Genomic DNA, 24,121 nt, shown 5'->3' on the forward strand with positions numbered 1-24,121 from the left:
TCATTAAATTATCTTTCCATAGATACATAATTTCATAGCATTACTTCAAAAGAAGGTGGAGCTATGAGCCATCAAACCTCAAAAATACACTTTTCCCAAAAGGTTTCTGTAATTTTGGCCACTAGTGTAGTATTTTCTGTTGTATAAGTCTTTGTTTAAGATCCATCGATATGTCTGATCCCAAAGCTAAAACATTTTCCTACTGTCTAGGTAATAATGAACATTCCAATTCTTTATTCCAATTATTTCTTAAACTCTGCATATCAAACTTATTTATTGCGCTCATCCCTACTTATCCTGCTTGTATGTTGCCTTTAGCAGAGGGTTAAAAAAAAGGGTAAAGGACCCCTGAATGGTTAAGTCCAGTCAAAGGCAACTATGGGGTTGTGGCACTCATCTCACTTTCAGGCCGAAGGAGCCGGCATTTGTCCACAGACAGATTTTCCAGGTCATGTAGCCAGCATGACTAAACTGCTATTGGCACAGGAAGGACTGTGACGGAAAGCAGAGCGTCCAGAAACGCCGTTCGCCTTCCCACCACAGTGGTACCTATTTATCTACTTGCACTGGCATGCTTTTGAACTGCTAGGTTGGCCAGAGCTGGAACAGAGCAACAGGAGCTCACCCTGTCATGGGGATTTGAACTGCCGAACTTCTGATCAGATGTCAAGGAAATAAACAACTATCTGACTTTTAGAAGACATCTGAACACAGCCCTGTTTAGGGAAGCTTTTAATGTTTGATGTTTTATCGTGTTTTTAATATTCTGTTGGGAGCTGCCCAGAGTGGCTGGGGAAACCCAGCCAAATGGGCGGGGTATAGATAATATATTATTATTATTATTATTATTATTATTATTATTATTATTATTATTATTTTGCAAACCACGTAAAGATTTTCTTACAGTCAGGTGGTAGATACAGTTTGTTAAATATAAATAAACAAACAATCCATCCAAATCACATTCCACACACATGGCTTCTCAAGAACCCCGGAAATTATTGCTTACCCTTTACAAAGATGCAGTTTCCAACGTCCTTAATAAACTTCCGTTCCAATTATTCATTGGAGGGAGGGAGGGAAACACATGTACATAATGTGCTTTAAATATGTAGTGTGGATGGGAGCTGAGTGTGCTGGGAATGGTTTGATCTGAGAACCAAATGCGTCAGGAGGCAAGGAAATGTTGGCTGAAGTCATTTTCATTGCATTTTCCCGGTTTCTGTCTGGCTCTCTCCAGGCATTATGCCTGGTACCTCGGGTTAAGAACTTAATTTGTTCTGGAAGTCCGTTCTTAACCCAAAACTGTTCTTAACCTGAAGCACCACTTTAGCTAATAGGGCCTCCCGCTGCCACCGTGCCGCCGGAGCATGATTTCTGTTCTCATCCTGAAGCAAAGTTCTTAACCTGAAGCACTATTTCTGGGTTAGCGGAGTCTGTAACCTGAAGCATCTGTATCCTGAAGCGTCTGTAACCCGAGGTACCACTGTACAGAATAGAACGACCCATGTAGGAGGAGGGCACAGGTGAAGGAAGTATGGGGACTGCCCTTCTGCCTGCCACTGCAATTCTTATTTGCCCCTACAAACGCCCACAGGCCCCGGGCAATATTCAACTAAATAGATCTGCTAGGACAAGGAGTTCCACTTGCTCAGTGGAAGTTCCTCTTGCTCTTCCTTTCTCCAAATGCCCCAGTGCCATCTCTAGATCTGCTCCAGAAGGTTGGAGAAAACCCCAGAACAGATTTAGGGTGACACAGTGGGGTGCATGGGATCAGGAGAGAGAGGAGAAGTTCCTTTGTGTAGATCTGTTTTGCTGGATACTGCCCCCAACCCCAAGTTTTGCCTTGCAATGTTATCAAGTGTTTTTATGTGCTTTCAATTTAAAAATAAAATAAAATTCTTCTATATATGTTTTTCTTTTATTTCTAATGAACATGTTTTATCACAACTGTGTTTGCTGCCTTGGGCTCCTTGGGGGGGGGAGGAAGGGTGGGATATAAAATTTCATTAAGAAGCTATGTACGTAGAATGTTATTTTGCTATGGAGCAAATAGACTTTGCAGGCACTTTGAGGGAAAACAAAACCGCATATAAATAAAACCTTGATGAGTCTGTGCAATTTCTCAGGGCAGATTTTGCATAGTTCCAGGTTTGTTTGTTCATTAAATAAATAACACCTGGAATGGTACACTTTCCAGGAACATGTTTCTTGCAACCACAACCACTTCCTGTAACATTTCTAAATCCATTACTGGAAGCCAATATGTGTGGGTTTGTGTGTATGTGTGTGCGTGCACGCGCACTTGCACACTTGTGTGTGTGTTTGTGTGTAGTTCAGCTATATCTGGAGAGCTTAATGTTACAACAGCTGCTATAGATATAGTCACACACAGAGACTCACACCTTAAATAATTAAGCCACAGATTCACTGGAGTTAAATATATAAATGTATACTGAGAGCTCATTATTTTTCTTCCATTTCTTCTTCAGTTTCTTCTTCAAACTTTCAAGAAACTTCACCTGAAAGGACTTCAGCAGATCCAAGGACTTCAGCAGATTCAGAAGTCATTCTGCCTTCTTTCCTTTCATTGGGAGATGGGATGCAGAGTTTGTGTGTAACACTGCTATTCAATTCTGAAAGAGGTGCTGTCAGATGAAATTTATAATGCTGCTTTTCAGGAAAGCTGAAGGGTGGGTTCCGAGAAGTCTAACATTTTGAATAGATAAAGAAATTTAGAGTGGTTCACAATTCAAGGCGAATCTACCTAAATAGCACTTTCCCAAACAATTTGTGAACCAAAAATATAGATTCCAGCTCTAGAATTCTATGATTCTATAGACATCCTTCAAAACATGCACTTTTCTGAATTTTGTAGTGTCAAGTAATATGCACAAAAATGCATATACTAAGGTCATGTGTGCATAAAATGCGTACTTGCAAAGTATATTAGTGAAAAGAACATACAAAAATGAATTGGGTGGAAAGGAATGTTTGCAACAGATGCAGACATGCTTGCCAGTCTAAGCTTAAATGTAGTATCTTCTGTGAAAAGCCATGAACACAAAGACAGAATTAGCTTGCCAGTTTAAGCAGGCTCACAGCCAAATGCCCATCTGCTATAGTAACTGGGCAGCAGGTGGGGAGAAGTCGCACCTTGGATTTGTATAATGACAGGATGACACCTGGTGTTTATTAAAGTTCCTTTTTCACACACTGCCTGCCTGTCAATCTCACACTCCCTGGGTTATAGACAGTCAGAGCATGGCAAACTGCCATGCACTTGAATAAGCCCTCTGTTCTGTGACCTCTCAGTAGCATCCAAATTCATTCAGCTGTGTTAGCGTTGCAGTATCAGCACATGTTGGTGTCATCATATAAGAAGCATGGAGTAACAATAGGAGGGTTGCTGTCTGGTAATGCATGGTCATTTTTTGTTTCAAACACACGCCTTTGGACCACAGGGGAAGAGCTGCAGATCAGCCTTCTTTGTGGTCCAGCTCTCACTTCCATACATCACTACTGGGAAAACCATAGCTTTAACTATACAGATCTTTGTCAACAAGGTGATATCTCTGCTTTTCCTTAAAAGGTAAAGGGACCCCTGACCCCTGACCAGTCACGGACTACTCTGGGGTTGTGCGCTCATCTCACTCTATAGGCTGAGGGAGCCGCAGACAGTTTCCGGGTCATGTGGCCAGCATGACTGAGCCACTTCTGGCAAACCAGAGCAGTGCACGGAAACGCCGTTTACCTTCCTGCTGGAGCGGTACCTATTTATCGACTTGCACTTTGACGTGCTTTCGAATTTGCCATCCCCACCTGGGATCTACCTAAGGAGGGCTTGGAAATAAGTCCTGACCATTCAAAGCCTGGTTGACATCTGTTACATTACCAGGGTACACATAGGTGCTTCTGAAGGAGCAGTCAAGGGGTTAAACAGGCAATGGAGGCAGGATCCTTTTGCTACAGAAGTTCCTACAGGTCGACGCTGGCATCACTCTTTCCTCTTGTGCCAATCAACCAACACAACACAAGAACAAGAACGTGTTCATTGCCCAACTTCTCCACTAACTTATTTTCTAACTTTCTTGACATGTGCTGCTAATTCAACAAATTTGCATGCTTCCGGTGACTGCAGTGGTGCGAAACTAAACTCCCAGCATCAGTTCAAGCTCAAAGGTTAGAAAGTTAGATTGATCATTCAACAAAACATCAAATGGGAAAAGTTTCCCCTTCCCCCCAATTTCCTAAGGCTCTTAAAATTTGTTATTGATTAACCCAACTGATGGTTTAGAGGTAGAGTTGCACGGGCTGGGAGCCACTTCAATCTTCCCCATGTATCTTTAATGTTTACTATTGCTTAAGGATTAGTCCAGGCAGTAAAATCTCTTCCTGATGGGGAAATACCCAGCCTTTCCTCTTTCATTTCTAATGAAAAGAAAGGCAATCACTTCCTGCTTCAGTATCAAAATGTTCATGAAGTCCATGTTCTTTGGTGCTCTGCCAGACTCAGGGTGGGACTTCCCCTTTGCTCCCTGTGATGTTCTCTCAAATGTGCCAGTAAGGACTGATATCAGATTCCATCATACAATGTTGTTTCATTTCTTTAACCACCAGAGGGTAGTTTCAGTGTTTACTTGGTCCTGTTCTGTGCTAGCTGCCCCCCAAAGCTAAGGCTGATGGGAGTGGTAGTTCAGCAGTGTTATGTACTGAGTTGAATCCACTCTCAACTCCAAGTATATTTCAAGCAGCATCTGCAGAGCCAAAGGTCCCTAATAATAATAATAATAATAATAATAATAATAATAATAATTTATTTATACCCTGCCCATCTGGCTGGGCTTCCCCAGCCACTCTGAGCAGCTTCCAACCAAATATTAAAATACAGTACAGTGGTACCTCAGGTTACATACACTTCAGGTTACATACGCTTCAGGTTACAGACTCCGCTAACCCAGAAATAGTGCTTCAGGTTAAGAACTTTGCTTCAGGATGAGAACAGAAATCATGCTCTGGCGGCGCAGTGGCAGCAGGAGGCCCCATTAGCTTAAGTGGTGCTTCAGGTTAAGAACAGTTTCAGGTTAAGTACGGGCCTCCAGAACGAATTAAGTACTTAACCTGAGGTACCACTGTAATACATGAAACATTAAAAGCTTACCTAAACAGGGCTGCCTTCTAAAAGATTGGTATTTGTTGTTCTCTTTGACATCTGGCAGGAGGGCATTCCACAGGGCGGGCGCCACTACCCCATTCTTGAAGTAAGGGGTGCATTTAGGTAGAGAATGCCTTCAGGAAAGGCTCATGGCCAAATGGAGGATGATAAAGCATATTTTCTTGACTCGCTTCATTGCGCTTTCCCTTTTCATCTGTTTTTCTCACTGCTTATTATGTGCTGTTTAAAGGTACACTCAGGTAAAGGTAAAGGTACCCCTGCCCGTACGGGCCAGTCTTGACAGACTCTAGGGTTGTGCGCTCATCTCACTCTAAACGCCGGGAGCCAGCGCTGTCCGCAGACACTTCCAAGTCACGTGGCCAGCGTGACAAGCTGCATCTGGCGAGCCAGCGCAGCACACGGAAACGCCGTTTACCTTCCCACTAGTAAGCAGTCCCTATTTATCTACTTGCAGCCAGGGGTGCTTTCGAACTGCTAGGTTGGCAGGTGCTGGGACCGAACGGCGGGAGCGCACCCTGCCGCGGGGCTTCGAACCACCGACCATGCGATCGGCAAGTCCTAGGCGCAGAGGTTTTACCCACAGCGCCACCCGCGTCCCCTACACTCAGGTAGATTACTTATTTATTACTGCAATTGCTAATTCCAGGGAATAATAGGGTTTCAAGATTATGGACATATTCATGATTGTGTTAATGGATGTTTTCAGGCCATTTGAATTGAATCAACTTATGTAAAGATCTGGTGAACACGTTATATTACATTGTCAATGTTTCTGTCTGCCATGGTGAACGATCCTCAATAAAACATCGATAACCAAAAAAATCAACTTTCCCTAGATGAAAATATCTTGTATGAGTGACATTTCCATACTCGCCACTCTGAAGAAAGGAGTTCATATATTTTCTCAATATGAATTTAATTGCATTTCGACCACAGGAAGTCAAAAACATTCTGGACAGCCACTAAGTGAATTTTTTAGGCTTGCTGAATTCTACAGGGCTGCTAAGACTCCAGTCTCCCTCTTTTTTGTCATTAGAACCCTTAATTCATTTACTGCAGAGTTTGGAGGACCTTGTTTTTAATCAGAATTGTAAAAGATTGCCATCCCCACCTGGGATCTACCTAAGGGTGGACTTGGAAATAAGTCCTGACCATTCAAAGCCTGGTTGACATCCATCTGTCTTGGGAGACAATGGAGGAATGTGCCTTTGGGGGTGAAGTCAAACTGTTGGAAGGTTCCAGCACTTGCTCCAGCTGTAGAGACATGTTTTGTTGCAGCTGGGGCAGATGAAGGCATCTGATTGTGCTGCTGCAAGTGTACCATGGCGTTTTTTCTTTCCACGCTCCTCCCAGTGGTCATTCCTCCTCTGGTCACTGCTGCAGATGCACAATCTGACTGATTGTTTCCAGGCACTGTGGTCGTCTGGCAGGGATTCCCCCATGGCGGGGTTAATGCTGCCCGCCTTCATGTCACGTTTACAGATATCTTCAGAATATTAATGTTATGTACTGAAGTTCTCACCCTGGGCCAGCAGGGGGATACTGTAGATAGTTATGCGAATAAGGGATCGAAAGTGACATTCAGTGATTGGATAGTTTTAGAAAAGTGTTACAGTTACGTTGTACTGGAGCTCTATATAAGCAGGCTGACTGAACCCTTCAGTTCAGTTCTGTTCTGGCCTGTGAATAAACAAGAGCTGTTTGAAGAATCACTGTGTCATCTGATATGTTCACCCACAACTTAACAATAAACAAGCAACTATGCAGTCCTATAGATGTTTACTCAGAACACTGTGCTTAGAAAGTGTGTTTAGGATTGGAGCCTAAGGGCTGCTTCTTGTACTCATGAGTGAACAGAGGGACATTAAAAGTTCAGAACATTGTATTATCTCTGTATTATCTGCACTGCCCTGACTGATCACAGCTGTCCAGAGTCAAGCATATTAAGGCAGCTTCCTGTGGGTCCCTACACATACTGTATTTAGCATCATACAGTGGTACCTCGGGTTAAGAACTTAATTCGTTCTGGAGGTCCGTTCTTAACCTGAAACTGTTCTTAACCTGAGGTACCACTTTAGCTAATGGGGCCTCCCACTGCTGCCGCCATGCAATTTCTGTTTTCATCCTGAAGCAAAGTTCTTAACCTGAGGTACTATTTCTGGGTTAGCGGAGTCTGCAACCTGAAGTGTCTGTAACCCGAGGTACCACTGTATTGAACTATGGCTGACTCCTACTGTAGGTGCTAGCTCCTAGAGACTGAAGCACTTGGGGGGCAAAGGTGTTTTTTTTTTCCCAAGGGGGTCAGGCCCCCTCAGTGTTCAGAGGGCATTCAGCTCCAGCCCCTGGCTCCTGGCAATGTTGTGCACAAGATGTCAGAACATCGCATCTCCTTGATCACCCTGAGAAGCTGCCGCTTCTGCCTCCCACAATTTGTATATGTAATCAGGAGCTACAATAATGTGTCTACTCATAATCAGTGGTTTCTAAAGGAACCATTTCTGTTGCAAGCATGACCTCTATATGGAATACCTGCTAGAATTTGGGGTGATGTTTTTCTGATGTTTTTTCCACTGATGTTTTTTCTTCTGTAGGACAGTTCATGGTCTAATTAGAATCATAGAATCATGGAATTGTAGAGTTGGAAGGGAACCACAAAGGTGACCACTGAAGCTATATTTACCACACTTTGAGCGTTCCTACCTTAAAGCATGGGACGCGGGTGGCGCTGTGGGTAAAAGCCTCAGCGCCTAGGGCTTGCCGATCGAAAGGTCGGCGGTTCGAATCCCCGCGGCGGGGTGCGCTCCCGTTGTTCGGTCCCAGCGCCTGCCAACCTAGCAGTTCGAAAGCACCCTCGGGTGCAAGTAGATAAATAGGGACCGCTTACTAGCGGGAAGGTAAACGGCGTTTCCGTGTGTGGCTCTGGCTCGCCAGAGCAGCGATGTCACGCTGGCCACGTGACCCGGAAGTGTCTCCGGACAGCGCTGGCCCCCGGCCTCTTGAGTGAGATGGGCGCACAACCCTAGAGTCTGTCAAGACTGGCCCGTACGGGCAGGGGTACCTTTACCTTTACCTTAAAGCAATGGGTTAATAATCTCTATTTAGTAGCTATAACTATTTTTGCTGCTGTTAAAAGGCTTCCTGCTAACTCCAGATGCTTCCTTTTTAAGACCTCTTTAAGACACCCAAGTAAAATATACAGAAGATTAGCAGACACAGATTTCACACACATCTCTATCTTCTTTGATCCTTTTTTATGGCCACACTAGATTTGGGCCAAAATTGGGGAGGTTGTCTAAAAGGAAATAAAGTACATTGTACTTAGTGAGAAAATGGCACTTCTTAGAAGTCTGTTCTCCTCCTCTCTCCCCTCCCCTCCCCCCCCGGCTTTAATAAATAGTTTAAAGGATTTTAATAGTGACTGTTACTATGACAACTTGCTATAGTAACCAAGCAAAAACCAAGGTTTTGCACTCAAAAAAGGAAACCAATCTTTGCTGCCAAATGAAAGAGACATATTAGCATTTTCCTGTGCTTAAGTCCATCAGTTTAATATAATGCTAAAGAAAAACCAATTCAGAATAACCGAAGCCTTTCATTACAGCCAAACATTTCCTGGGCTTGCAAGATAAAAATCTTACGGGCCATATTGGCTCAGCCAAATATAAATCACAGGCATTGAAATAATACGTATGATTGGAACTGACTGGTGTTTAAAATGCAATGTTTGAGAGCCTTAGAGCTGCACTGATGGAGCTCCTCTCTTCATGGATCTGCCCATTTCTGTAGGCTTTGATGATTCCACAAGGGAATGGAAACTGCAGTTGGCTTTGCTGAAATCAGGAAGGACATCTAACTTGTGTTTCGTTTTGCAGCTCATCCAGGAAGTTAACACACCACTACCCTCTCTGAAGTGAGCTTGAGGTTGTGAGCCAAGGAGGTGCAGTAGATTGAGAATTAGACTTAGACTAGAGATGTCGGAGAATTCCAACAAAAAAATGAAAACAGGAGAAGAAATTGCCAGTGTTCGCACATTTGTCCCCCATGCAGAATGGAAATCAATCTAGCAACTATTATCATTACTCACTGTTGCTTTCAGTCTGAAAATGGTACATAATAGGTTATGCCCCCCTGCCATTTGCATTGCATAGCCTTTGCATTGTAAAGAATGGGGTTGAATTGTTGTTGTTGGCATCCGTCTGTCTCAAGAGACAGCGGAGTGCACCTCTGGGGGTGAAGCCTAACCTCTGCGTTTGCAGCATCAAAGCAACTTCCCCTTGGCTGCAGGAGTTGCTGGAAGGAGGCATACAAGACACCATCCAACCGCCTTAGGGACTCCGCTCCAGATTTGTGTAGTGTTTATCCTTAGTCTTTTCTTCTCCAAAAGATATCCCGCAAGGGAGCGGAGGTTTAGGACCAGAATTTCCCTTCTCCTAGCTGGGTCATCTTCCCAAATTGACGAGCCCCATCTGCCTCTATGGCGCAGAATAATATAACAAAAAAAAATGTATATAAGTTATGTCAGTACCTGTTAAAAACATTCTTATTTAGGCCAGCCTACCCTGATACACATGTGGGACGCGGGTGGATGTGGGACGCGGGTGGATGTGGGACGCGGGTGGCGCTGTGGGCTAAAGCCTCAGCGCCTAGGGCTTGCCGATCGAAAGGTCGGCAGTTCGAATCCCCGCGGCGGGGTGCGCTCCCGCTGCTCGGTCCCAGCGCCTGCCCACCTAGCAGTTCGAAAGCACCCCCGGGGGCAAGTAGATAAATAGGTACCGCTTACCAGCGGGAAGGTAAACGGCGTTCCGTGTGCGGCTCTGGCTCGCCAGAGCAGCGTTGTCACGCTGGCCACGTGACCCGGAAGTGTCTTCGGACAGCGCTGGCCCCCGGCCAATAGATGTGAGATGGGCGCACAAACCCCAGAGTCTGTCAAGACTGGCCCGTTCGGGCAGGGGTACCTTTACCTTTACCTACCCTGATACACGAGGGATGCGGGTGGCGTTGTGGGTTAAACCACAGAGCCTAGGGCTTGCTTATCGAATCTCCGCAACGGGGTGAGCTCCCCTGCTCGGTCCCTTGCCAACCTAGCAGTTTGAAAGCACATCAAAGTGCAAGTAGATAAATAGGAAGGTAAACAGGGTTTCCGTGTGCTGCTCTGGTTCGCCAGAAGCGGCTTAGTCATGCTGGCCACATGACCCGGAAGCTGTATGCCGGCTCCCTCGGCCTGTAAAGCGAGGTGAGTGCCGCAACCCCAGAGTCATCCGCGACTGGACCTAATGGTCAGGGGTCCCTTTACCTTTACACAGAATGTTTACATGTGCAATCACTTATTTAAACTATTGTTTGATTATTATTTTTTGAATAGCTGTTTTAAACTATTTTTACAGCCAATTTTATTGCTTTATTATATTTGTAAACTGCTTTGGTATTGTTGGGTTTTTTACAATCAAATCGTATATAAATTGTATGAAACAAATTTTAAAATACATTATATAATTAAATTACATAATTTTGCCGCAGCAGACAGAGATAAACAAAGTAGGTTTTTTGCAGGAGGTGAACTGCAGCGGAACAGTAACAGTGTTGCATGCAACAAAGCTAAGCGGGGTCCAGTATGGTTTCAGATTGGATATGGCCTCCCCACATGTTGAGATTCCTGCATTGCAGGGGGCTGGACTACATGACTCTCTATGGTTCTATGATTCTACAAAATACATCCTCTTCACTGACATCTTCTAACTGAGCTCTAAAAAATCCTAACTCTCATCCGCTCCACCCAGCATGGGCAATGGCCAGGGACAATGTGAAATCTAGTCTAGCAACATCTAAAGGGTCACAGGTTCCCCCATCCTTAATCATCAATGTATACATTATGTATAGCTAAGGCTTTAATCATTTAACACCATCTCTGTGTATCATGCAGGTCTAAATGAGAAAACAAAAATAATATTTTCTTCATTCAATTATAAGGTTGCCAGGTTTTAAAAACTTGCTCTGTATTTTTAACAGCACCCTGACACACAGAAATTTAAGGATTCCTCATTGTTTACCTCCATACCAGGAAAAACTGCTTGACTGGTAATTTCTGTTGTAAGGGATATAAGTTCAGGACTAGCAAAAAAGAGAGGCTGGCAACACTTTTCTCATGGGGGAAGACAGAATGCTATCTAAGGATTGAAATCTAAGGTCTTCTGGTTGCTATATAGTGAGGCATCAGATCTGCATATATGCAAAACTTATGCCATTTTTAAAAAATGCATAATTGCCTACTAATATATATTTGGTTGCATAACCCTGAGAAAAATTAATATCCTATACTTCAAAGCAAACTCCACCACTAGGGAGCACCAGCATACTAGATATTCAGGAGGTCTTCTATTAAAAGCAACAAACACAAATACCCACTGGAATAGCTTAAAGTCAACATACTCAGGTAGCTTCAAGCTTCCATCAGGCAAGCAGCTCAGTGAGCTTTGTCCCATTGATTTTAAGGAAACTGACACCATAATCAATATGCCACATATTCCTGAATCCTGAATCGTCCAACTGGTTTAATAAAAAAAAAGCTTTGAAACTCATGGATTACATCCTGAAATGAATGAATGCAATGTAGGATACTTCCACATTACCTGTTTCCCTGCTGGTATTGACCTTATTTACTTACTCATTTACTATCTAGATATCTCAAGATGACTCACCTTTTCCAGCTGAGGGCCACAGTTGACTCATGGTCAATCTGCCAGGGGCCACGAACTGATAGTGTAATCCCAATCCTGCCTACTCAGAGGTAAATCATATTGAATTCAATGGGTCTTGCTCTGAGGTAAAGAAGGGGGGCTTTTAGGATTTCAGACATGGTGCATTGAAAGCCTTACCTGGGCATGCCAGAAATTAAACCTGGAACCTTTTGTATACCCTGTACCACTGATCCACATGCTTCTCAAAAAACAGATGCAATTTGACACTGGACAGAAGCAGCCCGCGGCTTTTCTTCAAAAATCTTCTACACAACAGCAAAAAGAACTTGGAATTTTAGAAGCATATTCCTTAATGGCCCACCATTGTTCTTAATTTGCCCAGGTTGTAGGAGGGGTGAGTTAGGATTAGGACCTCTCTCCTACTTACATTATTGTTGTGAATGAGAGCATAAAATGAGTTAACACTGGCAAAAGTATTCTACCAGGTAGGGCCATTGGAGATGGGGTGAACCCCAAGTCTTTTGTACAGCTCCCCAGATCTCCTGCCTCTTCCTGTCTCTTGAAAAATTGTTGTTATTATTATTACTATTTTTTTTTAAAAAAAGCTTAAGACCTAAGATGTTGTCTTATGGTGAGTGAAACAATGCGTCCATCTAGCTTAGCACTGTCAACATTGATTGGCAGTGACTGTCCCAGATTTCAGGCAGGGAATGTTTCTCAGCTGTACTTGGAGATGCCAGGAATAAATTTGCAAATGGGATTGTGCTCTGAGTGGCTGACAACACCCCAACCGCCAGTGTTATCCATCAGATTTTTATTGTTTGCGACCAATGGCTAGAAAACATGTAGCAACAACCTAATCCAAGAGTGAATTAAGCATAGGCATATTCAGAATGGCAAGTCACCAACACAAAATGCTCATTTACTTTTTAAAAGGCAGTTGACACCATCTGGGGTCAAAGCCTGTCACTTTCTGACCACCACAAGGGAATATAATGCTATCTTGAAGGTGTGTGTAGTGGTTAAGAGCGATAGACTTGTAATCTGGGGAACCGGGTTCGTGTCTCCGTTCCTCCACATGCAGCTGCTGGGTGACCTTGGTCTAGTCACACTTCTCTGAAGTCTCTCAGCCTCACTCACCTCACAGAGTGCTTGTTGTGGGGGAGGAAGGGAAAGGAGAATGTTAGCCGCTTTGAGACTCCTTCGGGTAGTGATAAAGCGGGATATCAAATCCAAACTCTAGCAAATTGGTTTGCATCAGCCAGCAGCCATCTAATTTTGAAGTCACCTGACTGACCTTCTAGAAAATTATGAATCTGTTCGTAGGTGAGTTGTAGAAAAGGCAAGACAGGCACAGTGGGGTGATTTCTCATGCAACACAAGCAGAGTTCCAGTCAAGCCACAAGGCCTCCCCTTCCTCTCCTCTCCCCCAAATATGGTCCAGAAGCACCCCCTCCAAACCTCTGGAGCAGACTTTGAGAGTGCATGGGGTGGTGTGGGGTGGTGAGGAGCTGTAGGGGAGATGAAGGGGGAGTTCTACTGAGCAAAGGGGCATCTGCTTCACCAGAGAAACAGCAGACTTGGCTACAACTCAACATCTTTGATCTGATCTTTGATCTGATCTGAACTCCCAACTCAAAGATGGTCATTTGATAGCCTGTTAAAGAACTCACCAGCCGCTAGTAGAGAATGTTGGTGCATATGGGGCCTAGCAACTTAGAAGTCTCTGGGTGGAAATGCACTAACTTATCGCTATGACTTCTGGCAGGCATCTCCCACCCACTGGCTCGGCAGCAGAAATATCCAGAGGACCGTTTCCATAATGCGGCGCAATAAAAAAAGTCACGGTGGCATCTGTGCTTTGTTTATGGCTCCATTAGCCTTTCCTGAACTGCAAATTATTTGGCAGCAGCTGGGGAAGTGGAGGAAAACAACGCCAGAACATCACGACCAATTCAAGCCCTTTCAGGCTTCACTATCTGCAAAGGTATACGCTTACCTCTTGCCATTTAGAAAAGATGGGGGGAAACTCATTAGCGGGGGAGCCGCCGCATTCATAGCACCTAGATTAATGCAGTGCAATGAAACATGGAAAAGCTTTAGAAGGGTTTTAACAGCAAAAGCCGTAATCATCTTATAGGGATGTTTGGCATGTACATTTTTTATATTATTATTGCAATATTCAAAATAAGCCCACTGATTGCTTTTTTCTTTTTCTTTTGCTGAGCAGACAAAAGAAGGAAGCACAGTGAAAGAAAGAAAGAAAGAAAGAAAGAAAGAAAGAAAGAAAGAAAGAAAGAAAGAAAGAAAGAAAGCTGCAGACCGACATATCAGAACTTCAACAGGTACAGATTTTCCTGGCATAGAGATAAGGAAGGTGAAAGAGGAAGTCAACTACTACATTTTTGTGTGTCTGATAGCTAATACAGTGGTACCTCAGGTTACATACCCTTCAGGTTACATACGCTTCAGGTTACAGACTCCGCTAACGCAGAAATATTACCTCGGGTTAAGAAATTTGCTTCAGGATGAGAACAGAAATTGTGCTCTGGCGGTGCGGCCACAGCTGGAGGCCCCATTAGGTAAAGTGGTGCTTCAGGTTAAGAACAGTTTCAGGTTAAGAACAGACCTCCAGAACGAATTAAGCTCTTAACCCAAGGTACCACTGTAAAGACACAACTTAGCTATTTGAAAGCACGCCAGTGCAAGTAGATAGATACCGCTGTGGAGGGAAGGTAAACGCCGTTTCCGTGCGCTCTGGTTTCTGTCACAGTGTTCCATTGCGCCAGAAGCGGTTTAGTCATGCTGGCCACATGACCCGGAAAGCTGTCTGTGGACAAACGCCGGCTACCTCGGCCTGAAAGCAAGATGAGCGCCACAACCCCATAGTCACCTTTGACAGGACTTAACCATCCAAGGGTCCTTTACCTTTTACCTTTAAAGGCACAAGAGCAAGGCTGGGTCAGGTGGGGTGGGAGAAGTTGCCAATCCTAGAACCTGGCAGTGGTTTTTGAATTATTACATGGCTTTGTAGACTCTTCATTCATAAAGTTCATGCAGAAGACCCCAGGTTCAGTCCCTGTCATCTACAGCCCAAATAAGACCTGTGGTTCCTGCATCAGGCAGGGGGTGGCCTACAAGCAGAGCTGGCCCGCCCATGAGGCAGCCCCCTCAGGTGGAGGAATGCCAAGAGGTGGTCCCCTGAGGACACCTGCCCAGCCTGTTGCCTCTGCCACTGGCTGAGTAGAGGCGGAGCAGTGGTGGCTTCCAGCAAGATCTCAGGAGATTTCATGCACTCCATGAGATTTCACAAGAGCTCTGTGAGATATCATGGGATTTCACAAGAACCCACCACCACCACTTTGCCACAAGACCCAAGTAAAGGAGCTGTGTGCCTACTCGCGGTATTAATTTACACTTTCATATAGGGTTCCAAGAGTAAAATTAGAGAGTCTATGCATAACATATAGACAGTCATTACTTCAATTTCCATTGCTCTATTTTCCTAGAATTTTGGGGTCACATCCATAATATAAGATTTTCTACATGCATTTCAATTGCGATTTTGGCACAGAAGCTGCTTTGGCTATCCTGTGTGATGGCTTCCGTTGGGACAGAGACAGGGGAAATGAGTCCTGGTTAATTCTCCTCAACCTCTCAGTGGCTTTCAATACCATCAACCGTGTTATCCTTCTGGAGAAACTGAGTCAGGGGAGGAGAGGAGAGTGATCTTTTGCTGGGTGCTGCATTAAAGGTAAAGGGACCCCTGACCATGAGGTCCAGTCGTGACCGACTCTGGGGTTGCGGTGTCCATCTCGCTTTATTGGCCGAGGGAGCCGGCGTACAGCTTCCGGGTCATGGGGCCAGCATGACTAAGCCGCTTCTGGCGAACCAGAGCAGCACACAGAAATGCCGTTTACCTCCCCGCCTGAGTGGTACCTATTTATCTACTTGCATTGGTGTGCTTTCGAACTGCTAGGTGGGCAGGAGCAGGGACCGAACAACGGGAGCTCACCCCGTCGCGGGGATTCAAACTGACCTTCTGATCGGCAAGTCCTAGGCTCTGTGGTTTAACCCACAGCGCCACACGCGTCCCCTGGGTGCTGCATTAGATGGATTTATACCAAATAGACCACATGTCATTCTGCTTTATTACTTCTTGTACTATGATTTCCCCAATGTCACTGCATTATTGCTGGTCTGGAGAGGCGCTCTTGCACTCCGGTGCAGTAAAAGCAGATTGAAAAATAAAATGTACCATCTGTCATGTTGCAGGGTTTCAGTTGGAAGTTCTGGGACATTCACTGAGTGGAAACAAAGCAGTATGTCTAAACCAAAACATCTGAAAGCACAAATGGCATTGAAAGCAGGACAGTGTATAACTGCCCTCATGAGCACTAATGCAGAAAAGGCCCTAAGATCATCAGTGACTACTATAGCCAAGTTGAATGGGCCCAGCAGCTGAAGGCCAAATCTCCATCAACTACATTATTTTGACTAATGATGGATAAGTCAGCTTCATCCTTTATAAGTCAATTTCATTTCTTACACCAACCAGCCTATTTTTTATTAGTCAATTTCATCATTTCCCCCTTTTTTGCCTGGCTGAGAAACTATTCAAAAAGACCTTCAAGACCTTTGGAAGAAGACGGAGAGAGATTGCAACTGCCTCTTTAAGGGAACTTGAAGACTTACCAAGCTGAGGTTGGAGTGCAGTAGGAGCTCCCTCTTTTTGCCCCTTTAGGCCCCTGTAAAGAAGCAGTCTGCAGCTAATAGCATCAGGCAGCATCAAGCCCTGATAGCATCTGGAGCATCACAAGTAACTCAGCCCCATGTAATTATGTTAATTGCCTTTAATTGCGCCCAGAGACCCACACACACTGCTTCACAGATTGCGACAATCAAATAGTAGTGAGTTAATTTAGAAAGAACTTCAACGAGCATGTAAGCCAGAATACAGCATGGTGGTACTCTTCCTTACTGGGCTCACAGAATTATCTGGGAGCAGTTGATGCCAAAGTACCTGGGGAAGGGCAATGGGGAAACATCAGTTTTGAATGCTCTACCAAGGTCCTAGGTTCAATTCCTGGCATCTCCAGGTAGTTCAAAGCCCTGTCTGAAATTCTGCTGCCAATCCGTGTAGATCATACTGAGCTGGATGGACCCAATGGGTATAAGGAAGTTTCCTATGTTTCTGCATCATGAGGTGGAAATGTCTGATGAATCCCTGTGTGGTAGATAACTGGGAGTCCCATGTAAGCTGCTTCAGCCTAAGGAAGTGGAGGGTATAAGCAGAACTAATAAATTACCTGTTTATAAATTACCTGTTTATACCTGTTTATACCCTATACAGTGGTACCTCTGGTTGTGAACGGGATCTGTTTCGGAGGCCCATTTGCAACATGAAAAGGGTGAAATCCGCAGTGGTGCGTCTGCGCATGCGCAGGTTGTGATTAGCCGCTTCTGCGCATGCGCGGGTGGTGAAACCCGGAAGTAACCCTTTCCGGTATTAGGGTAGCCAATGTAATGTTCTCCAGTTATTGCTGAACTACAACTCCTATCAGCACCAACCAGCCTGCCCCAAGGTATTATATGTCTAACAACATCTCAAGGGCATATTGTGGGCTATGCCTGCCATAGATTGAGGACAGCTTACAATAGCTGGGGCAATCCTAGTATGAAAGGGCTTTTTTTTCAGCTGGAACTCACTGGAACTCAGTTCCGGCACCTCTCAGGTGGGCGCCATTGCCATTCTAAGAGAACAAAGGAGGTGTTCATGATGAGTTCTGGCACCTCTTTTTCCAGAAAAATAACACCGGCCGGAATGAATTTGGCCTGCTATTGCATTTCTGAACTCACGCGCTGCTCTCTTCTCCGACCCTTCTTCGGTTTGTGTGCTCAATTAAAAACACCTCAATCCTCGCCTTCACTTTTCCTCTCTTGCCTCTCTCTCTTCACCGCTGGAGTCGCCTCGTCCTTGTTAGAATCCCCACATGGAAGGCTCTTAGGCAGTTGTGGGTGACAGTTCTTCCTAAGCTGTCTTGACTATTAACTTCTCACATTCTTGAGCCCCATAGTGAGAAGTGGGAATTGGCAATGTTGCCTGCCTTCCTTGTCATCTCCTGTGACATTTCTCTCTATTTTGATTGCAATTTTTATTTAAAAAAATATTATTCTCTCTCTCTCTCTTTCAGCTCAAAAAATTGGCTGATGTAGGTATGATCTGGTTAGGCAGCGAAGCAGGGCATGGAGAATTGTAGACTGTGGACCCCAATACGCCTCTGTTTCTGTATGAGCTGAGCACACCAATTTATCAAAATGCTATGCAGCTCATAGGCTGAGAGCGCAGGTGTACACTTGGCTACAAATGCCCACATACTGCATGATTAGAATAACTTTGCCATTTCCCTCTTCAGTATAAGCAAACCTCAATAGTTGTCTTCATGTTGTTTTCTGGCAAGCAAAGCATTTTCAACGTGTCTGGATGAAAATTGCACAAAACAGAGTTGATCTGGAAAGGACTTGGGTGAACTTGTTTCATTCAGGGTCAAGTTCAGACTATTCCCTTGTTTCATGATTTATTTATTTTTAATTATTATATCTGGGTTGAAAAGCACCTTCCATTGCTAAGATTTTTGGTCCATGGTGTTCTGACTGGCATGATCCTTCACATTTTCCTCCTTTGTTTCAACTCTGCTAGGCTATCACAGATGTTGCCAAGCGTGCCTCATCATGTAGGCAAATGCTGAGCTGAACTGTGCCATATTAGGAGGAAAAAGCAACTGACTGCCATCTCTCTCCCACCTTTTGAAATGAGAACTCTTTAACGCTGGGAGGTTCTGCTTCTGTTGCCGCCAGTATGAAACACAGAAACAGTTACACAAACTGGCACCATCCCCAGTGCATTCTGAAGAACTCTTTCATCAATGGAAATGGTTTTATATTCCTTAATCAAAATTGCTTGAAACAAACATGTGAGCCACAACACACCAAAGCAGAGTCGAGCGGTTTTTGTGTCCTGCCACCAGGGCACCACTGTAGGAGCACAACATTCGTATGTGTTCATATTATCTTGTATTTACGCTGCATTATGGGTTTAGTGGAAAGCAATTCTCCCCAGGCACGCTCTTCAACAGCAGAGATGCAAAATTTGACCCCAAATCCATTTTAGATGCAAATAATAATAATAATAATAATAATAATTTTACTTATACCCTGCCCTCCCCAGCTAAGACCGGGCTCAGGGTGGCTAACAACCAATAATAAAAACAAGTTGATTGAAATACAACTTAAAAACAAGATTAAAAAACAACATTAAAACATTAAAATGCAGCCTCATCACAGGAGGAGGAAGGAAAAAAGAAAGAAAGAGGGGAGAGAGAATCAAATTGATTCCAAGCCAAAGGCCAGGTGGAACAACTCTGTCTTACAGGCCCTGTGGAAAGAAATCAGATCCTGCAGGGCCCTGGTCTCATGAGGCAGAGTGTTCCACCAGGCCGGAGCCAGTGTTGAAAAGGCCCTGACTCTGGTTGAGGCTAATCAACTTCCTTAAGGCCCGGGACCTCTAGGGTGTTGCTATTTATGGACCTTAAGGTCCTCCGTGGGGCATACCAGGAGATTCAGTAGCTTCTGTAGATTGAAATATATCACACATTCGGGATCCTCTTTTTCATCCCCATTGTCCTGACAGTTCACAACAGAGCATGATTAGGAAACCAACAAAAGCGATAATAATTGCAGCAGTGGCGGTGACAGGAAGACAGCTCTGCCCCACCACACTGCCCCTCACTGTTGCTCCCTGAAGCTAGTTCCATCTCCTGCAAGGCAGCCCCTCAAGAGTTTTGAAGATGGCCACAGGAAGCCACACTTCTGTACCACCTTGCAGCGCCCGGTTTTGTACATGGCTAAGAAATGCCAAAGCACCACGGCCAGAAGATTAAATGCTTAAATATTATTTCGCTGAGCTGTTTGGGAATTTATGAATTTGAACAATGATCAATTTCCTCCCTAATCCCGGGAGAAAGCTATAAAACCAGGTTTTAATTAATTTAGTCACAGCAGAACATTGTTATCGACGTTCGGCGGCCTCATCTGTATGCAGCACCACCAGCCTCCGTGCGATAAGAAGTGGGCAGCCAGGCTGCTTTATTAGTTCGCCTTCACCTTTTGCCACCAGAGCTAATTTGCATTGAGATTGCTTGAATCAATGCCACCAGCAAATTGCCACATCTCGTAATTCATAACAGAGCCGTTCTTAAAGCGCAGCCTGAAACCATGAACCCGAGAGCACAAACAGAGAGTGAGACCCATCACTTCGACAAAAGCAAGCGATGGAAACAATTCAATTACATTTTGTGCAATGACCTATAAAACGCTCTCTCTCTCTCTCTCTCTCTCTCTCTCTCTCTCTCTGTGTGTGTGTGTGTTTCTGTAGATGTGCATTGTGAAGGAGAGCATACAATTGTTCTTGTGCTCCAGTTCTGCTGAAGTGGTTTTCCTCTTGCTTTCAGATAGTCTTCGTACTAAATGCTTGCTACCTTTTCCATTTGCTCGGACAAAAATGGCAACCTAGATTAAAAAGTGGAAAGTACGACAGACGAGGCTCCGTGAGTTCTCTGCAGAGCATGCGGCCTGTGTGTGCAAATTAGCATCACTTTTGCACATTTTGCGTGTGCATCGGATTGTAGTCCTCATGATTACGGGGGGTCACTTGGGAAGTATGGGGACAGAAAATGAGGAAACTGTTATGTACTGAAGTTCTCACCCTGGGCTAGCAGGGGGATACTGTAGATAGTTTTCACTCAGGTCCACATATGCAAATAAGGGATTGAAAGTGACGTTCAGTGATTGGATAGTTACAGAAAGTTGTTACAGTTGCATTGTAGTGAAGCTCTATATAAAAAGGCTGGCTGAACCCTTCATTTCAGTTCAGTTCTGTTCTGGCTTATGAATAAACAAGAGCTGTTTTATATGTTCACCCACAACTTAACAGAAACCATGGCATGCAGTCTGCAATAGGCATATGAAAGACTTTGGTGCATTAGTATTTTCAAAGGTAAAGGACCTTAAACACCCAGAGCAAAAGGCACGATAGATATATGCAGCATACAAAACCTTTATCTGCATTTTGGAAACTTGTTTGTTTTGTTTATCTGTTTGCTAGACATTTGGACCCCCCATAACCAAATTTGACAGGAAATCATTGCTTGGAAACAGTTGGACACAATTTTGAATCAAAATGGTTGGCAGAACCTTCAAAATCCTCAGTTTTCAGGGGTTCTTGGAATTCTGGAGCAGCAGTCTGGGTAGTAAAAAAGAAAGAAAGAAAACAATACAAATACAGAGCAGATCACCTGGTGTAGACTTACCTTTCAAACAGAGCTGGAAGATCTCAGTCAGTAAGAGGACTCATTAAAACATTTGGCCTGGCACAGAGAAGATTAGGGACACACATGAGAGGTGCCTTCCAATATCTGAGGGGCTGCCATGTAGAATATGGCGCAAACATATTGCTCCAGAAGGGAGGTCTAGATTGAACAGGTGGAAATTGCAGATGAAGTAAAAACATCAAGTTAACATTAAGAGAAACATCCCAGTGGCTTTTCGACTGTAGAACAGGCTGTTTCTCCTGAAAGAATGTCTAAACAGGGTAAAGTGAAGTGTATCGTATATTAATATGGACTTTGCCATGTTTAAGAACTGAAGAAACCACCCAAAGCCATCTGATGGGTACCAGGGCTTTATTAACATTTCACTGAATACAAATAAACTCTGTTGTCGCCATTGTCTTTACATTAAATACATTCTTTTAATAAAAATCCACATTTGCTATACAGAACTGTAGGCGTGCTTTTTTGTTTTTGTTTTTAAGAAATGCAACATTTACTAAAGCACCTAAAAGAATGAGAAAATCAGGTGCAGCTGTGTGAACCTTTGGTACACATTTGCAATTTGAGCAACTTAACACACCCACAATTCTCATCCCAATAAAATCCAGTCACTCTGATGCTTTGAGCATGTGTTTTCTTGGAGAAAGAAGGAAAGTAAGGGGTTTAGGGATTAATGTTGTCCTGTCAGGGGGAAAAATTCCATTTGGATTTTCTTGTTGACAATAATTAGTACTGCATGGTGCAATGTATAGTTTATTTCTGGTCTGTTGACTGCAATAAACTGATGATGGTGTCAATCATTATAACCCCAACCCAGCTACAGTTCATTGCAGATACACCCCATTGAATGCAATAAGCCAGTCACAAGATGTGCAACTGACACTTTCAATGCAGCACTTGGCCTGATACATTTAGTTGGAAGCAAATCTCAATAGGACTTTACTCCCAAAGTTCTTGTACATACAACATGTCTTTAACTTAGCCAGGACCAATGTTCTTAATGGCAATGAATGGTGGTTTAGCAGGTATTTCTGCCTGTAATAGTCCCATCATTTTCAAGCACCAGCTATGCTGGCTGAGACTGGTGAGAGTTGGAATCCAACCATAGAAAAGTCCTGCTTTGGAAACAGCAGCTCAGTCAGTAGAGCATGAGACTCTTAATCTCAAGGTTGTGGGTTCAAACCCCACATTGGGCAGAGGGTTGCACTAGATGACCCTTGTGGTCCCTTCCAACTCTACAATTCTATGATTCTATCATCAAAAGCATGGCAGCGCCACATAATTTCCTGCTTATGAAGCAGACCCATTTAAGGACCAGGCCACCACCCTGCATGAAGTAAGACTTCCTTAAGGTCACTGAAAGCAAGGGTACCTGACTAGGGGTGGGAATGGGGCTTCAATCTGCAGCTTACAGTTGTGGTCAGCCATTGTGGTGGTGGTGAATTCCATGCTTAGGGCATCCCTTTATTTTCATATGTTTCTAATAGCTGGAGAGACGATTGCCTCATGCGCAGCCCCACACAAAGTACTTACCTTGTGACAACTGCTGCCTCCTACCGAAATTTGAATTGGCCTCAATGAACGCTTTCACAGTAGGACTCATCTTGTTTCTGTGGTTGTAAGGTGTTTTTAATTGTTTTTAATGTTGTATTCTAATTGTTGTAAACCACTCTGGGACCTTAGGGTGAAGTGTGGGCAATAAATAAAGATGATGATGATGATTTGCAAATAAGAATGGCATTATCTTCAGTTGAATTTTGGTAGCAGGACTATATTGACTCCTAATTCGAGAAGTGGGTTTTCAAAAAACAGAAGGTGTACTACAAGCCTATGCTCAGAAGTAAATCTCAGAGTCTTCTCCCATGTGAATATGCACAGGATTGTAATCTTATCCTTAGTCATGTCTACTTAGAAGTGGATGGTGATAGAGAAGCAAGTCCCACTGTGTTGAGTAAGTGAATTTAGGATTATAGCCGGAATCAATTTTTCTCCCTGTGAAAGAAACACCAGACTCAGTTTTCACTTCTGCTCAGAACTTCAGTGAAATGGCTGGCCAACTGACTTCCACTCCCACCCATTCCAGACTTGATAACGTTGGGTGGGGGGCAGTTGGCACTAAAATGTTGCTACAGTACCGTATTTTTCGCCCCATAGGACGCACCGCCCTATAGGACACGCCTAGTTTTTGGGGGGGGGAAATAAAGGAAAAAAATATTTCCCCCCCCCCAGGCACGGGGCTGGCGCGGGGGAAGCCCGAGTTTCCCCCCGACCCCAGCCCCCAGAAGAGCCTGCTATCCGCAAGCCTAGGGAGCCACGCCAGTCTACCCAGGCTTGCGGACAGCTGTGCGAAGCCCGGGCGTGCTGAGGCTTCCTAATGCAGGCAGCTCTGCGCAACCCTCCGGAGTGAAAGCCTGTATTCGCCCCATAGGACGCGCCCACATTTCCCCTTCATTTTTGGAGGGGGAAAAGTGCGTCCTATAGGGCGAAAAATACGGTACTTGAATTAGGTAAAAAGAAGTTAGTGCATACTGTGGGATACCCAGTGTTACTTAGAGTGAACCCACTGAAATCAACGAAGTTGTCTATTGATTTTAAATGGGTCTACTTTGTATATGACTTGGTTGGTTATCACCCACTGAAGGAGAGGCATGGGTTCAATGATGAGGACAGAACACCAGTGTTTGATATGTGTCAGAATGAAAACTGCTTCCTTTTTTGTTTGGTGATTCCCTTCATTGTTTGTGACAAATGCACCATCTGAATTATTTAAAGAGGTTGCGTGACTTGGCTGTATAAATTAGAGTGGAAGTAATTTTTTCCATTCCATTTGAAATTTGACAAATCCCCCCTATCTATAATAG

General features: G+C 44.2%; 1 protein-coding gene across 1 annotated transcript in view; it reads left to right on the forward strand.

Moving 5' to 3' along the window:
* The window catches only part of RIMOC1 (RAB7A interacting MON1-CCZ1 complex subunit 1), a 375,501-nt gene that overhangs the window by 110,080 nt on the left and 241,300 nt on the right, over positions 1-24,121 (forward strand). The window lies entirely within an intron of this gene.

This window comes from Podarcis vaucheri, assembly GCF_965113315.1.
Source record: "Podarcis vaucheri genome assembly, chromosome: 11".
NCBI classification, from domain to species: Eukaryota; Metazoa; Chordata; class Lepidosauria; order Squamata; family Lacertidae; genus Podarcis; species Podarcis vaucheri.